The sequence below is a fragment of the Harmonia axyridis genome, chromosome 3 (genome assembly GCF_914767665.1).
Source record: "Harmonia axyridis chromosome 3, icHarAxyr1.1, whole genome shotgun sequence".
Classification (NCBI taxonomy): Eukaryota; Metazoa; Arthropoda; class Insecta; order Coleoptera; family Coccinellidae; genus Harmonia; species Harmonia axyridis.
The window spans coordinates 27904052-27920265 of record NC_059503.1 but is presented as its reverse complement, the minus strand read 5'-3'; the positions used below and the strand labels follow the sequence as shown (position 1 = coordinate 27920265).

The 16214-nt window shown below is 34.0% G+C and overlaps 1 protein-coding gene across 1 annotated transcript in view; it reads left to right on the top strand.

Moving 5' to 3' along the window:
• Positions 1–327: 327 nt before the first annotated feature.
• The window catches only part of LOC123676878 (ATP-binding cassette sub-family D member), a 62626-nt gene continuing 46739 nt past the window's right edge, over positions 328–16214 (top strand). The window contains exon 1 of the mRNA XM_045613139.1: positions 328–561. The gene's annotated coding sequence lies outside the window, so the exon portion shown is untranslated. The remainder of the gene's footprint in view (positions 562–16214) is intronic.

The window sequence follows — 16214 nt, the reverse complement described above, 5'->3', positions numbered from 1 at the left end:
CTTGGGGAAAGGTATCACTTTCCAAACTTGTTAGGAAAATAACTATTGCGAGCAGAAACTTTGAAATCGTAGGCCAAAAATTTTGGGGGTTTAATCCCCCTATTACCCCCCGAATAAATCCGCCCGTGATGCCAATAGTCCTAGCCCAGCTGATATAATCTCCACGCTTGGTCTCCTTCAATGCCCCCTTTCCGCACGCCTATGTACTTCCGCAGTCGCGAGCACGTTGCTGCAACAAAGCCTCCATCCTGGACCTGACAGGACAACATCCCTCCCACTCCCATAGAACCGGCCAGTCTTCCTCCGCCGGAACAAAAAACGATCGCTACATCTGTCTTCTGTCACTTTCGCCTTTTGCGTTGCGGAGCAACAAGCAGCGACGCCGTCGTGATAAGGAGACGACGCTAGTCGGAACCGCAAACCGCGTTCTCGTATAAATTTCCCAGACGCGTGTTGTTGGTCGATCAGAGTGGTCTGTTTGTGTCGGCATTTTCGCGATTGCTGTGACTGTCATCGGCTGCTGGGATCATTGGGATTTAAAGTTACGCTGACCAAATAATGGTGAGTTCTCAGAATTGGTTGGATGACTCATTGTTGTTCCGTAGTATTACGATCCCGTGTCTGCGTGACTCCTCGCTGATTTTCACGCCTTTTCCGACTGAATCATAGACGCAGGGGGTTGCGGTTTGAGGTTAAGGGCCCAATGTTTGTGTTTCAGCGGATCACGTTCTGTGATCTGTTGTGTTATTCCTGTCTGAGGCTTGGATTAATTTAGAACAGTGCGAATTGCGAAGATTGTTGTCATCGAGTTGTTAAATCAACAGTGTATTCAAGGAAAATCGATCTTGACTCGATTAATTTCTGTAATTGGTTTGTTAAGTACATATTAAGTTTTTTTAAAACCTTCATTTCCAACAAAATTGGACGGGCCATATGAAAATATCACACTACCTAATAAATTTCCTATCTATAAATTGATCAATAAATTTGTACGAACAGATAGCAGACAGCCCTGTTGATTTTAAATTGAATAACCCAATTATAATAGAGTTAAATAATGTAATATGATATCGAAAAGTCAGTTCCCAACATAACCAGATTATTATTCATGAGTTGTAGAGGTACAAGTCATAGGAAATATTGTGAATGACCATGTGATTTCGAGAATTCACATTTCGCATGCAATGACTTCAATACAAAAATTGTTATATGATATATTTCAAATTCAAAAAAATGAATAATATACCGAATTTATTGTATTGTCTTCAAATTAGGTCTCTTCCGAAATACCTTATACGTTTACGACAAAGAATTATCCAATAATCAAAACTTTTTTTTTACATGAATCGATTTTAGTGCTGAACACTGAATCACTTTTAACTGCTCTATTGAAAACGATTGCCTTGAAGTGTTTGGAAACAGGAAAAAATCAGACGGAGCCTTATCAGGACAATAAAGTAGCTTATTCGCGGTACAATCCATGATTTTTCTCTGCACAAATCTGGTCTTCTTCAGAAAATTACATATTCGATGCAAAATTATTCCATACATAAATTATAAGAAATTAACTCACCACATAATTATTTTCAATTTTAATTTTTATGAAGTCCCAGACATTTCCAAAAAGATCATAAATGAAGTGTAGTGAAAACAAGTACATCTCTTCGTTTTTCCCCAACATGGGTATTTATGAGATGAAAAGAAAATTCTGCATTTCAAGATGAAGAAATCAAACATATTTTATTTTCAAGACAATATTTCGGATGACCTCTAGTTAACGACGGTCTACACTCCGAAGTCCAAATTATAGACACCGAATGTCATTTTAGTCCAAATTTTCTAAAATTTAATGAGAAGATTTGTCATACTTTTTAGTTGCATCTTTGATTCGGATGATTCCTCAATAATCTTCTAAGCATGTCGCAAATCTGTTCTATGGGACTGAGGTCTGGGCTACGTGCTGGCCGAGGTGCTGGCTATTCTGTTGAAGCAATCTTAACTTCTAAAAGTAGTAGAAGCACGAGAATAGATATATTGCATTAGGAAGAAATTTGAACAAATATCTAGAGCTAGCCATGGTTCCCATTAGCTCTTGAGCGCTCGTCCATTTATGCGTAAATTGCAGCCTATATACCTGTATATAGGGTGTATGTGAGTACGGATGACGAGCGAAGAATTAAGGTTTTTCTATGTTTTTCTATCCCGACTCTCCTTGGTCTCTGTGATACCTCTCAGAAATTTAGGGCTTGTACAAGTTAGCAGAACTACCCACAGCTATTCTGTTGGGGTAACGATGAACCTCATATCGGTAATACCTGATTGAGTGATAAACCAAGCTGAAGCTAAAAAATAAAAATTACCACTGAGAGCATCATTGAAGATGTTCTGGCGGCCAAAGTAGAATTTCTCAAACTTCGCGAGAATACTCCTTTCACAGTAGAATTTCAAAATTATGATCTCAGCACATTTTGACGAAATGCTAGTGCCGAATACCTTGTTATATCTAACAATAGAGCTTTGAAAATGTCCTTCGCCACCACATTAAGATGTTAGAGTGCTTTTTCGAGTTAAATTGAAAATAAAATCCAGAAATCAATATGGAACATAACTTTAGATGTGCTCTAAGCCAATAAACTAAAGCTAACATAAAAAATCTCATCGATCAGATTCTAAAATCGGACATCTTTCTTCTTTCTCCCTCTTTTCTCTCAATTCTTGCCTTACCCAAACTTTTTACTTGAAAGTGAGTGGGATCGTATCAATTGGATTGAGGTTGTTCAAAATAAATACCTAGATGAAAACGCTCAAGAAGAGCCACGGTTTGAATAAGAATCTAATCTTGCTTTATTTCTTCAATCCCTCCATTTTTTCAATGCCACTGTGTAGAAAGAGCATTCTCTTTAGTCGACATTATTGAGTATAAGTTAAGGAATATATTAACCCTTTCAACCTCAAAAACATTTCTGAGTTCGATCTCATTCAATGAAAATAACCTTTAAGCCCACCCATTGAATGGTGAAGAATTTTGATGTAAACATGCGTCAAACTAGTGCAGAAAATAGTTTTGGCCTAAACATATTTTCAGATAGTAACCAATCTATTTCATTGCTTTTAGGAACTAGTAGTATTTTTTTTTTATTAAAAGTACCTAAACATTCATTTTGTTATATTATATATTATGTATTCATGTATTCAGAATTTTTCGAGAAATATATTTATTTCGGGCCTTCGGGTGAATATTTGGCCTAATCTGTGGTATTTTCAATGAGACAACATGCAAATCTTGTGTTTCTAGATCCTTCCGTTCGAAAGTTAAACGAACGAACAAATCTTATCGTAAAGGTGAGTTTGAACCAAACGAACAAAGAGCAGAAGCTGTTACAAGAACATTATTTGATTATCTTTTAGTGTGAACGACAGCTCGTTTTCAACGTTTACACCAAAATAAGCCGAGTAAAAACGAGAACTAAGAATTAGAATTCTTGCATAAAATATAGATGGATGTTTAAATCAGCCAAACAAATACTCATTCACGTCAATGTTATGGTTGGTGATAATGATTAATGATTCATTTCAACTTGCATATTCAATATTTTGTTGAGTGCTGGCTTATTAGTCACTATAAAGGATTAATCAGTAGTTTGTTGTTAAACAGAATTTTGAAACATCTTATGTTATAATGACGTGGTAATTTTTTTTTCAAATTACCAAGTTTCATCAAGAACCATTTCTTCTTACTCTTTTGTTTCTTAATTCATGGCTAAAAGTGCATGTATGTATGTGGTTCATTTTTAAGGGACGAATACACTCTTCATTCAATTTGAAGAAATTAAAAATGATATGACCTTGATCATTATGCCTTAATGTCAGTGCGAAGGCTCAGTTTTTGAGGCCATCAATAGAGAAGGCAACAACATGTTGTTCAATGATAATCAGTTTACAATTTATTCATGGAAATTTATTGAATTCAAGTGAAAAATCAAAACATATCAATTCGCATCTGCAGTAGAGCTAATATTCAAAAGAACATTCTGTTTTTCTAATTCTAATTTTTTTTTCTAATTTATTCGATTGACAGCAAATATTTATTTTGCAGCCACATATCAATCAGCAAATCATTACTTTTCCTGCCTTGACAGTGAAATTATCATTTTTAATGGAAATAAAACATTTCATAAGTTGTCAAACTATAATTATTATGGACTAAGATGTCTAAAAACCAGGTGTATGAACTGATTAGCTTTTGTTTTGCCAATTTTGAGAATATTAGTTAAGCTTCGTTATGTCAACTGTAGGTAGCGCTATCAACAAATTAAGATTCTTGTTATTTATTATTTACGAGTTTTGTGCCATTATGTACCTATATGTATATCTTTCATTATAGTTATGATCTATGGAAGTAATTCTTGTAATTGAAATACCAATGAACTCCCTTTACTACAAATATTTGAATTCATTCCAGTAAACGTTTCGTGTTTTGTTTCACGACTTTGCACGATCATACTCGGTTACACGTCGCTTTTGATTGGTCAGTATCGGGTTTTAATTAATGTATCCAATCAAAAACAACGGAAAAAGATCGAAATGACAAGTATGACATTGCGGCGCCGCCACGAACTAAAACTAATATTTTCAATTTGGTCGAATGTCATTGCATTCAAAATTTGACGAGTGCATTCACCATGTTTTTAGACATCTTATCATGGACATATAGGTACATTTCCATAGCAACTAATCATTCCAACAATTGCGATTCGTATCAAATTCAGTTTTAATTTATCACTACAGGAAAAATAAGAAGATTGTGGGAATTGTAATCATTTGCAAATACTATATCTTACATATATCATTATGAACAATCAGAAAAAAAAATTATATGTTCAACTCGGCAGCAAAGTAGATTGACTGCCTTGACTGAATTCCTAGCCGAGCGTAGCAAGCAGCTGAGGCAGTCTTCTACTGTTGAAAAGAAATGGATCTTGACCACGAAATTATTCCACAGGATATTCTCAAATTAGGACTTAACTCAGAGTAATAAACATAGATAGAGGGAGCGTATGTTATTTTCAGTAAGAAAATTTTGTCGCCATTTTTACAATCAAATTTGACATGAAGCGCGCGGAAATAAAAACATATCAGTGATACGATATTTCACTCAACTCGCGAGTTTCTCCACAAAGAACGCACTTCTGATGTCCCATAGTGAATCAATGTTTCAAATTAACTCTGAATATATTGAAATAAATACCTAAATATATCAGAAAATCAGAAAACAAACTTCAAGCGCGCCAAACGACTTGAAACAACCGATGAAACTAGAAGAGCAAAAGTTGCCAAAAATTGGATTTCAGCAGGTAGATACAAAAAATTATGAATATTATGCTCATTATAAATTCGACAATTAGAAAAATATCGGATTCCAAATATTCAAATTTGCTTATTCAATCGGGGATCACTCAAATAATGATATAGTAAAATTGTGGATTTGAAAATATATATATATCACAATCCGATAACTTAATCTAACCATGTTGGGGACATGTGAAAATTGCGTATACTCCCTGTATCTATGTTTATTACTCTATGGGGTTTAACAACAAACTTCTGATTAACCCTGTTTAGTGACTAATAAACCAGCACTTTACGAAAGATTGAATATGCAAATTGAAATTAATAATTTCAGGTATAGTTCACTGAAAAAAAATTGAAAATTGAGCAAAAAATAAGAAAACTAAGAGACTTAAAATTTTACTGAATATCAATTTGGTGGGTTGTTTTTTGCACCTGAGGGTAGAAAACTTTGATAGAATGGGGTTAGAATGTGAGCATTCGCCTGATGTAAATCGGCCGAAGGACTATTCACGGCTCAAATTCCGAATTGTGACAAAATGATCTGATAACAATCTGTTATTCTGTCTCTCAAAAATGTTTAGTTTTCAAAAGTGGTAAGTTCAAAAACTTCCGAACAGAAATACCACACCCATTTGAAGCGAACACAAGCCACTTCCTCAGTTAAATATGACTTGAATTGCCAATCCGTTCAAATTAATTCACAATCGACAGTTGGAGAAGTTTGTCGCCTACTAAAGACGTGATTTTCCCTGAACTTCGACCAGTACGTGTGGCACGAGAAATAAAAGCGCGCCTATTTCCGCAATTTTTTTCCGAAATATCGCTGGTCGCGTTCTGTGCTCAAAGTGCACGGTTCAATGCCGATTTATCTGTGGTTCTCGAAACTTCGAGATTGTGTTGATCGACTCGACCTATTGTGAAATAATCGAAGCGATATGTCAGGACGTCAGAGATTACATGGATTTTTCGATCGGGAATGCGTTAGAGAGGGTTTTTTCAATCGTCGATTACAATAGTAAGTATATACCTATACAGCGCGCTCGACATGGTAATTCGAATAAATAATGAGCAGAAACTCACTTTTTTCAATAAAAACTATGCCATCTAGGTTATGTAATTAGTGGCATTGAAATGTAACACCCATATTTATTCCGAAATACATCAGTAATTCGTGTAATATCTACAGGTAAATAAGCGATCAGAAATCGAGAAATTAAACATGTAAAGTAAAGGGTGCTTTTTTTAGAGCTATAGAAGTTTAAATTGCAATAAAACAACGATGGATTATTCGATTGACATGAATTTTATTTATCCGCAAGATAATCTTGTGGCATTACATTTTAAATATGATTTCTGGCATATGACCGCCACGCCTGGCTCGGATGTAGTCCAATCTGGACGTCCAATTTTCGATGACTTTTTCCAACATTTGTGACCGTATATCGGCAATAACACGGCGAATGTTGTCTTCCAAATGGTCAACGGTTTGTGGCGTATCCGCATAGACCAATGACTTTACATAGCCCTACAGAAAGTAGTCTAGCGGTGTTAAATCACAAGATCTTGTAGGCCAATTCACAGGTCCAAAACGTGAAATTAGGCGGTCACCAAACGTGTCTTTCAATAAATTGATTGTGGCACGAGCTATGTGACATGTTGCGTCTTGTTGGAACCACAGCTCCAGGACATCATGGTTGTTCAATTCAGGAATGAAAAAGTTAGTAATCATGGCTCTATACCGATCACCATTGACTGTAACGTTCTGGTCATCATCGTTTTTGAAGAAGTACGGACCAATGATTCCACCAGCCCATAAAGCGCACCAAACAGTCAGTTTTTCTGGATATACCGGTGTTTCGACATACACTTGAGGATTAGCTTCACTCCAAATGCGGCAGTTTTGTTTGATGACGTAGCCATTCAACCTGAAGTGCGCTTCATCGCTAAACAAAATAAAATGGACGTAGTGCGCGATACGTATTCCGCATAGAACCATTATTTTCGAAATGAAATTGCACTATTTGCAAGCGTTGTTCAGGCGCGAGTCTATTCATGATGAATTGCCAAACCAAACTGAGAATAAATCACTTGACAGCTGTTAAATCGGTCGCCATCTTGAACAGTAATGCCAACTTAAAGTTATATACCTCGAAAAAAACCCGTTACATTTGAATATTTTTTTTTGCGATGTTTATAGGGTAGTGAGAAACACAATTTAAAATTTTTCATTCTAAAATGTTCCCAAAAAAATATACCGACCAAAGTTATTTTTTTTTCAATGTAACACCCTGCATTTGAATTCAAAAATAGAATGGCAGGCTCAATGATAAGTTTATTCAGATTACTTTACCTATACCTTAGTAGCAACATTAACGAGAAAATGGAAAAATTAAAAATATGGAGTTTTTTAAATTGGTAATTTTTGAACAAACCAGTAACGCCGCCGATACAGACAAGGGTTTTTCAAGTAGACATATTGACTACTTCGATACAGAAAAAAAATTAACTCTGGATTTTACAAAATGATCATATTTAATATTCAAACAATCACAAATAATGACAAATAATAATCTTATTGAAAATGGTATCCCCTGAAAAACTATGAGGTTAAGTTGTAGGAAAACCTATGAAATATAGTTTGCTAATAAATTTCTGTTTAACAAGATATAAAAATACCGTGTGTGAAATGAGAAAGTTTTCAGCCATTGTTTGTAGTTAATGTTTGGATATTGAATATCTCTGTATAATCCAGAATTGAAACTTTTTTCTTTATAGGAGTAGCCAATATTTCTGATCGAAAAAACATGATCTGTAACGGCGGCGTAATTGTTCTTATTATTAACCAATAAAAAAATCTCAATATTTTCAATTTTTCGCAAAATTGTAATACTTATCTGTATCAATTGTAATAAACAAGAATAATAAGAACAATCATTAAATAAATCTCAAACCCAAGACCCATTTATTCACGGTCAGAATAGAAGATTAGATATGAATAACAAAAAACCCTACCAATATAATACATTAATACTCCACTCAAGTTTTTTTTTTGTTGTGTTGTACGCTATATTTCGCAAATAATGATATACAAGGTCATCAAAATACAAATATATAATTATCTAATGATTCTATGTATAAAATCGATGAATCATTAGCGATATTCATTCATTGGTGGTTTTATCTCTTTCAATCTTTTTCAAACATGAGAATGGTCTCCACCTGAAAAGCACGTGACGTGAAGTCAGGAACTTTTGAGCGCTTATTCATGCATGCGTGCGATGCTCTGTTGTCGAATTACCTATATGGCTCTGATAACGCTATCAACACGAAATTGTTCACAAAGCTTGATATTGTTATTCTTAATAAACAAGCAAAATATCATTTTGATCTGATCTGTTGTCTCGGTAATATCGGCTATTTATTTTCCAATATTTTTCTCGAATTTTCTATGATTTTGATGATCAGCTTGGAATTTTGCACTAAGCTTTAAGTTGATATTTTATATCTACATTCAAAACTCAACTCCTTCAGTTTTTTGGTAACGGAAAGTTTAGGTTATTGTTTCAAATAAGTATTTTAAATCACTTTATCATGAATCTCGTTGTATTGCTGTCGTATGTCTTCAAATGATCGGCTCAAAAGCATTAATTGCGTTCGGTAATGATTGCCTGTGTTTGTTTCAGTCAGTTTTAACAACTCATAATACACTACGCTGAGCAGAAATCCCTTCCGTTTTTGCTTTGCAAGCAGCTGTTCACAAGAAAAAAAGACCGTTCAACATATCTCGGCTTCAACTCGTACGGCACCCAATTTCCTTGTTTCTGAATTATTCCCATGACTTTCAGGCGTTTTGAAATGGCTTGTTGTGTCACTCCCAATGATTCTGTCAATTCTTGTTGCCTTTGACACGAGTTTGATCAAGTAATGCCTCCAATTCTGCATCTTCGAAAACCTTCTCTCTTCCACCGCTCAAGGTGGAATCAAAATCACCGTTTTTGAAGCGTTGAAACTACTCTAGGCACGTTCTTCCCCTAATAGCGGACTTACCATAGATATTTAAGAGCATTCTATGAGCCTCAGCTGCAGATTTATTCATATTGAAGCAGAAAATTGAAACCTTCCGCAAATAACGAGAATTTGTCTCGTAAGCTTGTAAGACTTGTTTAATCGAGAATAACTTTATGATGTAGACACAAGTCGACTAATAATTCAATGGCGTTATGTTTACAAATACCTAAACTTATTGTATGACATCTATGATCTATTTATTTCGACTACCACTCACCGCTACAGCCATTTATTGCAAAACGGCGGAAGCAAAGTTGTGTATCTAATATGATCTGCTTTCTGATATATTATTACATATTTCAATCGGGGATTCTTGAAGATTTTTGGTCTAAGTCTTTACGATTTCAACTTTATGCGGACCGTTGCACCTGCTTTGAGGATTTTATTCACCTGTTCTTTCCATTTTCCAATTCAAATGGCCTATTGTCTCGGTGACGACAAATAAAAAGGTGCTTTGAATAAAATCGCGAAAATAATCCAGCATTAAAACAATGAATAAACAATAAAACAAGACTAATTCAATGACTCCTATCAGTCATTACATGCCAACACGAAATTACCCATATTATACTGCCATTATCAACTTCCTTGATTGTTATCATAACTATTCATTTTTTCGGGTATTGTTTCCGATTTTCTCAAACTGGGTAATGAAATCATTCGCCTGGGAACTTTTAATTGCTCCGTATTGGTTCGTTATTTCTGATCAGATGACCTTCGGCAAAGGTTAGTATCCGATATCCAAGAACTCTATAAATTTCACACTATTGTTTACTATTTCCTTCTACTTGTCAAAAAAAACACATCGGAAATTGGTCAATTGAATACGAAATATGTATTTTACTCATCTAAATGTATTGTATCGTTTCTGAAGGAAACCAATTTTATATTATCCACGTATATGTACACCAAATAATAATATAATCTAAACATTGATAATATATTCTAAAACAAGATGCAGAAATGGCTCTTATTCCAACACGAATGCGAAATTCGAAAACGAGCCTTCTGCAACTAGTATTAGACGATATTTCCTCTATCTCAGTCAAGTTTTGTCAAATATTGTCGAAATTCAATGAAAAATTCAGATTACACATCCTAGTGACTTTTGTATTGTATATTGGCAGTTGGTGTGACTGTGACGAAAATTGACAGATTACGGAATTTTAATTTGAATCGTACGTTCGAATTTTGAAATAATTTATAATTACGCATTGAATTCACAATTAAAGGGAAATGCGAATAATGTTGCAAATCATTTCATTATATCCAAATTATATTGACAATTGAAATATGTTGAAAATGTTCGGAAGTCAGAGTTGATAAGCAAAAAACCAAAAATATAACTGAAAACAATGCTGCAATGGGTTCATTACAGTTTTTAGTACATACTGAATGAACTCATTACGATACTGTCTATATAGAGAAAACATTTTTTGAACGTATAATCAGAAATCAACATTTGTACTTGAACTTTTTGAGCAGTCGTCCTTGGACGGATATCTTTATCATTTCGTCTCAATGGTATCAAACGATAAGGTCGACTCACTGATGAGGAATTCTTAGGTGGATTCGATTCTGTCCGTCTCTTCGGCCACAAACACGATAACTCCTGTACGATAAGAGCTATAGAATTGAAATTTTCCGTATAAGTTCAGATCCGGGCATAATCAGACTGAAGGTACATTAAATATGGCCGTTAGAAATTTTGTTTTAATGTTAATTTAATTTTGGATCTAGAGGAAAATTTTAATTTGGATGTAAAATGGCTCGTGCAAATTATCGGAATAAAATTAGCACATATTTCTGTGATTTGTGTTCACGGAAATATGAGGCAATTTTTTTTTTTTGATATAGAATTGATATTTTGGTGTTCATATGACAAAACAAATTCAAATTAGGCGCAAAATTTCAAGTTGATCATATCATCAGAACCATAGAAGAATATTGGAAAAGAAATAACCAATATTTCTGTGACAAATTAATAATTTCATTTCATTAAAAATTTCTTACCGATGGGATAATCAGAACCAAAGGATTCTATCTAGGTGAAAAAAAATACATACCTAATGTTTAAATGACATTCAGTTTTGATATCGCAAGTGAATATAAAATAACAATTCCAATCTTTATTCAAAATTTTGTGTTGATGGCATCATCAGAATAAAAAAATCCAAGGAAAATATTGGACAATATTTTCGTCATAAAATATCCGATTAGTTGAGATATTAAGTGAATACAGGTTGTTCCTAAATTGGAGGTACAAACAAAAATTTTAAGACAAAAAGTCCTATGAAGATACTGGATGGTAAAGTTTGATTTTTGCAGGATTTTTTTTTTCATAGCATCAGCCTGCACAAGATAAACAACTAAATTGGCATTGTTATTCCAATTTAGAGTTTGCATAACTAATTATACAATTTTAACTTAAAAATCTACAGTGTGATATTTTTTCTGGAACAGTGCCCGCTTTTTCCACCAGAATTTTTTTTTTTTTGGTTGGGCCTCTGGTAATTCATAAAAATGTAAAAAGAAACTTTGATCTAGTTCTAAACTTTTTGATTTCTTATAGTTATCGTATCTCCAACTGATTTCGAGGAAAAATTTCAAACAATTCACTCGAAATCCTCAGGAAAATTAAATCATCATAGAAATCCAGTTAGTAAACTGTGATGAATAAATTAATAATTATTAGTTTCAGTGCTCATTTACCTGATTTGTAGCAAAGTAATGTTTCATAAGGATTTCATAAACTCGTATAATTATAACGAAAACCTGACCTGAAACACCATGTATCTGGTAAACAAAGCGTTTGCGGGCTCATGTTTATTGGACTTTTTTTCTCCAAATTAATCAAGAAATCTCTCATTTCCATTTGTATCCCCAATTTAAGGACACTCTGTATATACTTGAAGTTAACATTTGAAGCTTTGTGCAGAATTTTGTGTTGATTCGCGACATCAGATCCAAAAAAAAATTAGGAGGGTATCGAACAAAAAATCTAATATTTCAGTGACAACATATAAGATCGACTTGAAATTTTCCGTTTAGTTATAACACATAACTCAGATGTCGGCGAGTGTCATATTACTTTTTTTCTGTTAGTACCAAGCTCCAAAAGATGCGTGTCAAAATTTTGGAAAATAGAGTTAAGTATGAATCGGGATATAAAAGTTAAATGACGCTACATTTGATGTTTTTTGAAAAATGAATAGAAACGAGTTTCGTGTATTGATGAAACATCTTTTGTTGATGCAAGCAATAGCTTGATAAGTTATTCAGTTTCTGTTCCATCGACTGTTCCAACAACTGTCGAAAGATGCTCCAGGGAACGAAATTTGGCTCTAATGAAAAAAGTAAATACGAATCATACTACAGAAAACAAATTGAAGAGTTCAGAGGAACGTTGGAGTACATTGAAGTGTTATATTAGCAATTTGAAGCTCAATGCAAAATTCCATATTGACTTGAGAGAAAGATGAGGAGGTCAGTAGCTTTTGATCGCTACTTCATTGATATACATAATACAAACGTGCTTACATGTTTATTATAAGTAATAAATCAAGATACCTCCATCCTTAATTTTCGGTTGAGTAAGTCCATGACCGAATCTATTCGTATAATCAGTAACGAATTTACTTCGGGACATATTTCTACGTTAATTGATTCTATCGTAACGTAAGACTTCCAAGGATGAATTAACAAACGTCTTGAACGAAGCGAGTCCAAATCTGACATCCAGCTCGCTGCCGATAGGCAGGGCCGGCGCTAGCGACTGTTTCAGGCGCCTCTATTCGGGGCGGCAAATTAGCTCAGTTTGTGGCCGTCTTTTCATATTTCTAAAAAAAATATAATCTTGATTCTTAAAAACAACATGAGGTTGGTCGGCTCCGCTGCGTTTATTAATATTCCCCGCAATAAAAATCTCCAAACTGTCTTTACTAAGCCGCCTGTGCAATAAATAACACATGGCAACCAAACCAATATAAACAGCATTGCCTATTACCCTAATTGAAAGTGGGATGAAATGTATTTCACAAAGACGAAAAAGAACACTACTTTCGCTTTCGAATTATGTGGAATTTGTTTACACATTCAACTTGTGGAAAATTCCTACGATTTTGCATTCAGAACTAGTTTCTGTAAAATGCCAAATGTTTTCAGCGGAACACATGTTTTTGATCTCAATTAGTTTTCGAAGCTTTGCATGCCCTACCGCCCTTTGTATCTTGTGGTGTGATAGGTAATCTTTCATCGATCGTACGCAGTGTCTTGTGAATGTGAAAATCACATTTTGTTTTATTCGATTTAACTATTCTGCAAAAGCAGTATTATTATTATTTCTAATGAATTCCTGGAAGCTTTCTTCGTTTCTTGTTGTTGTCATTCGCTGAATTAATTAACGAAGCGGCTTGTAAATCTGGTGAAGTATCAAATTTTTTCTATGTTGTTTAAGAGCTTTTCATATTTTTTTCAAGTTCAACTAATCGGTGGGGGTTTTGAAGAAATACAATTTTCCGCTAACTCTTAAAGGTCTTAGTAATTAGAAGCAAAGTTGATTTTGAAAATATTATAGATGATTTTGCTATAATTGAATCGAGAAAGGTACAATGGACTAGTTTAGTGATGTTGATAATACCATATTTGACACGATAGAATTAAAATATAGAGCAAAACTGATAAATCAGTGAAAAAGTTTTGAAAATCCATCAATAAATGACAGAGAAATAGATTATTTAAATTTACGTATTTTAGCGCGGAACGTCTTTGGTCTGTGACGTCACGGCACTTGACTGTGATCGCTACACCATAAATTACGTTTAAATACTTAGCTTGTAGTTGTTCAGTGTAGTTTCAACTCGAGTTTGGTTTTTATGTCACCATAATGGAAGAAGGCTTCGTGAAAGGACAAAGTGACAATTTGCCTAAAATAGATATACTCGCAGTGATGGAGTTTTTTTCTTCAAATCCATCTTATGTCAGTGCTGAAATAAAAGGAGTTAAACTTTTCAAGTAAGTATCTACTTTTGAGTTTGCTTCATCATGGTTCAACTTATAACGATGATTTATTTAAAAAACGTTTCATAAACAGTTTGTAGTTGAGTACTGGTTGTTGAAGTCTATCAATGGCAAAACATATTTATGTGAGGAGTAAAAAGAGAAAAAAGTAATTTATATGTATGTATATAGTAAGTTATTTCAGCCATCGTGTAACGAACAAAACACGACACGAACGGCACAAGTGATTGTACACCAATGAATTCGTAAGCACTCTGCGAATACCAGTCGTCTAGTGTGTGACGTCACGCCACTTACACGTACTATGAAATTATTCTTCCAAGCGCAACTTAAAAGTCCCATAACTTTTTCATTTCTAGAGATATTTCAATGATTCTTCCACATTTTTGTTTCATTTTACTTAAATTTTTAGAATTAATCCTTAACAAAATAATGAAAACTAGTGAATTATTGTGATTTAAAAGAAATTCAGAAATAAAACTACTGAAATGGAGGAGGTCATGTTATTGATACTTTTTCAACAGGGGCGCCAAAAAATTCTTTGCGTCAGGCGCCAAAATTGCTCGCGCCGGCCCTGCCGTGGGTTTCTCAACCATTTGCAACGCAATAGTACATTAAAACCGCTAATTTTACAACTTTCCACTCAAAAGGCAGGCAAGATCGGAGAATTATAAAGCAACAGTCTTCTATGACGATCTAATTTTTCGAGTTAAGAAAGTGGTACCTATCTCCTATCTCTATGTTATGATTATGTAAAAAGTCCGAATTCAGGTCGAATAATAATTTCGGCAGTTTATCTACGATGTTCATCTGTTTTGGAAAGATTCGCATTCGGATTTCTAGACGAAAGTAATTTATGTGTTTTCGTGAACGTAAAAATTTAATTGCGTATTTCGAAATATGTATTTAATGTACCGTGATTGAGTCATAAATGGCAACATTCTATGATATACTCATCCTTTTTATGATTTCGGGTATATTTTAAGAAATTCTATTGATTAAATTTTGGGTTTTGATCATCTCGAATATATTATGAACTGACACTATGGCGTAACACTTTATTCAATAAGTTCCGGGGCCAGCCTGTAAAAACACATTTTTCCTTAAAAATTCTACTTTATTCGTCACCATCAATAAGAGTGATAGGTACTTCAACGCTTTTTTAACTTTTCAATACCTTTTCTATAAAATAGATATTCATAATACAACAGCAGAAAACATTGATATTTAGTATTGTATATTACTTTCTCTAATTCTTTAGCTCATCCTTTCATTCTGCCACATCTTCTAGAAGAAAATCGTGCGAAAAGAATGTCGCAGATTTCATGGTTATATTTTATATATTGTATGTTGGTACTCGGAACTCTCCTGGCACGGATTTATCTATTAGCTGTCAAATTTGTGATAAAGAAAATTGTTCTGCCCACCCACATTTTTCAATATAAAAATTACTCAACGATATTTATGGAAATAACAAGCGATCATTTATCAGAGTAATAAACATAGATAGAGGAGGCATATGTCATTTTCAGTAAACAAATTTTGTCCCCAACATGAACTATCAAATTTGACATGAAGCGCGTGGAAATGAAAACATATCTGTGATAAGATATTTCCATCAATTCGCGAGTTTCTCCACTAAAAACCCCCTTTTTATGTTCCATAGTAAATCAACGTTTCATATTAACTCAAAATATATTGGAATAAATACCTAAATATATCAGAAATTCAGAAAACAAATTTCAAGTGCGCCAAACGACTAGAAACAAACGATG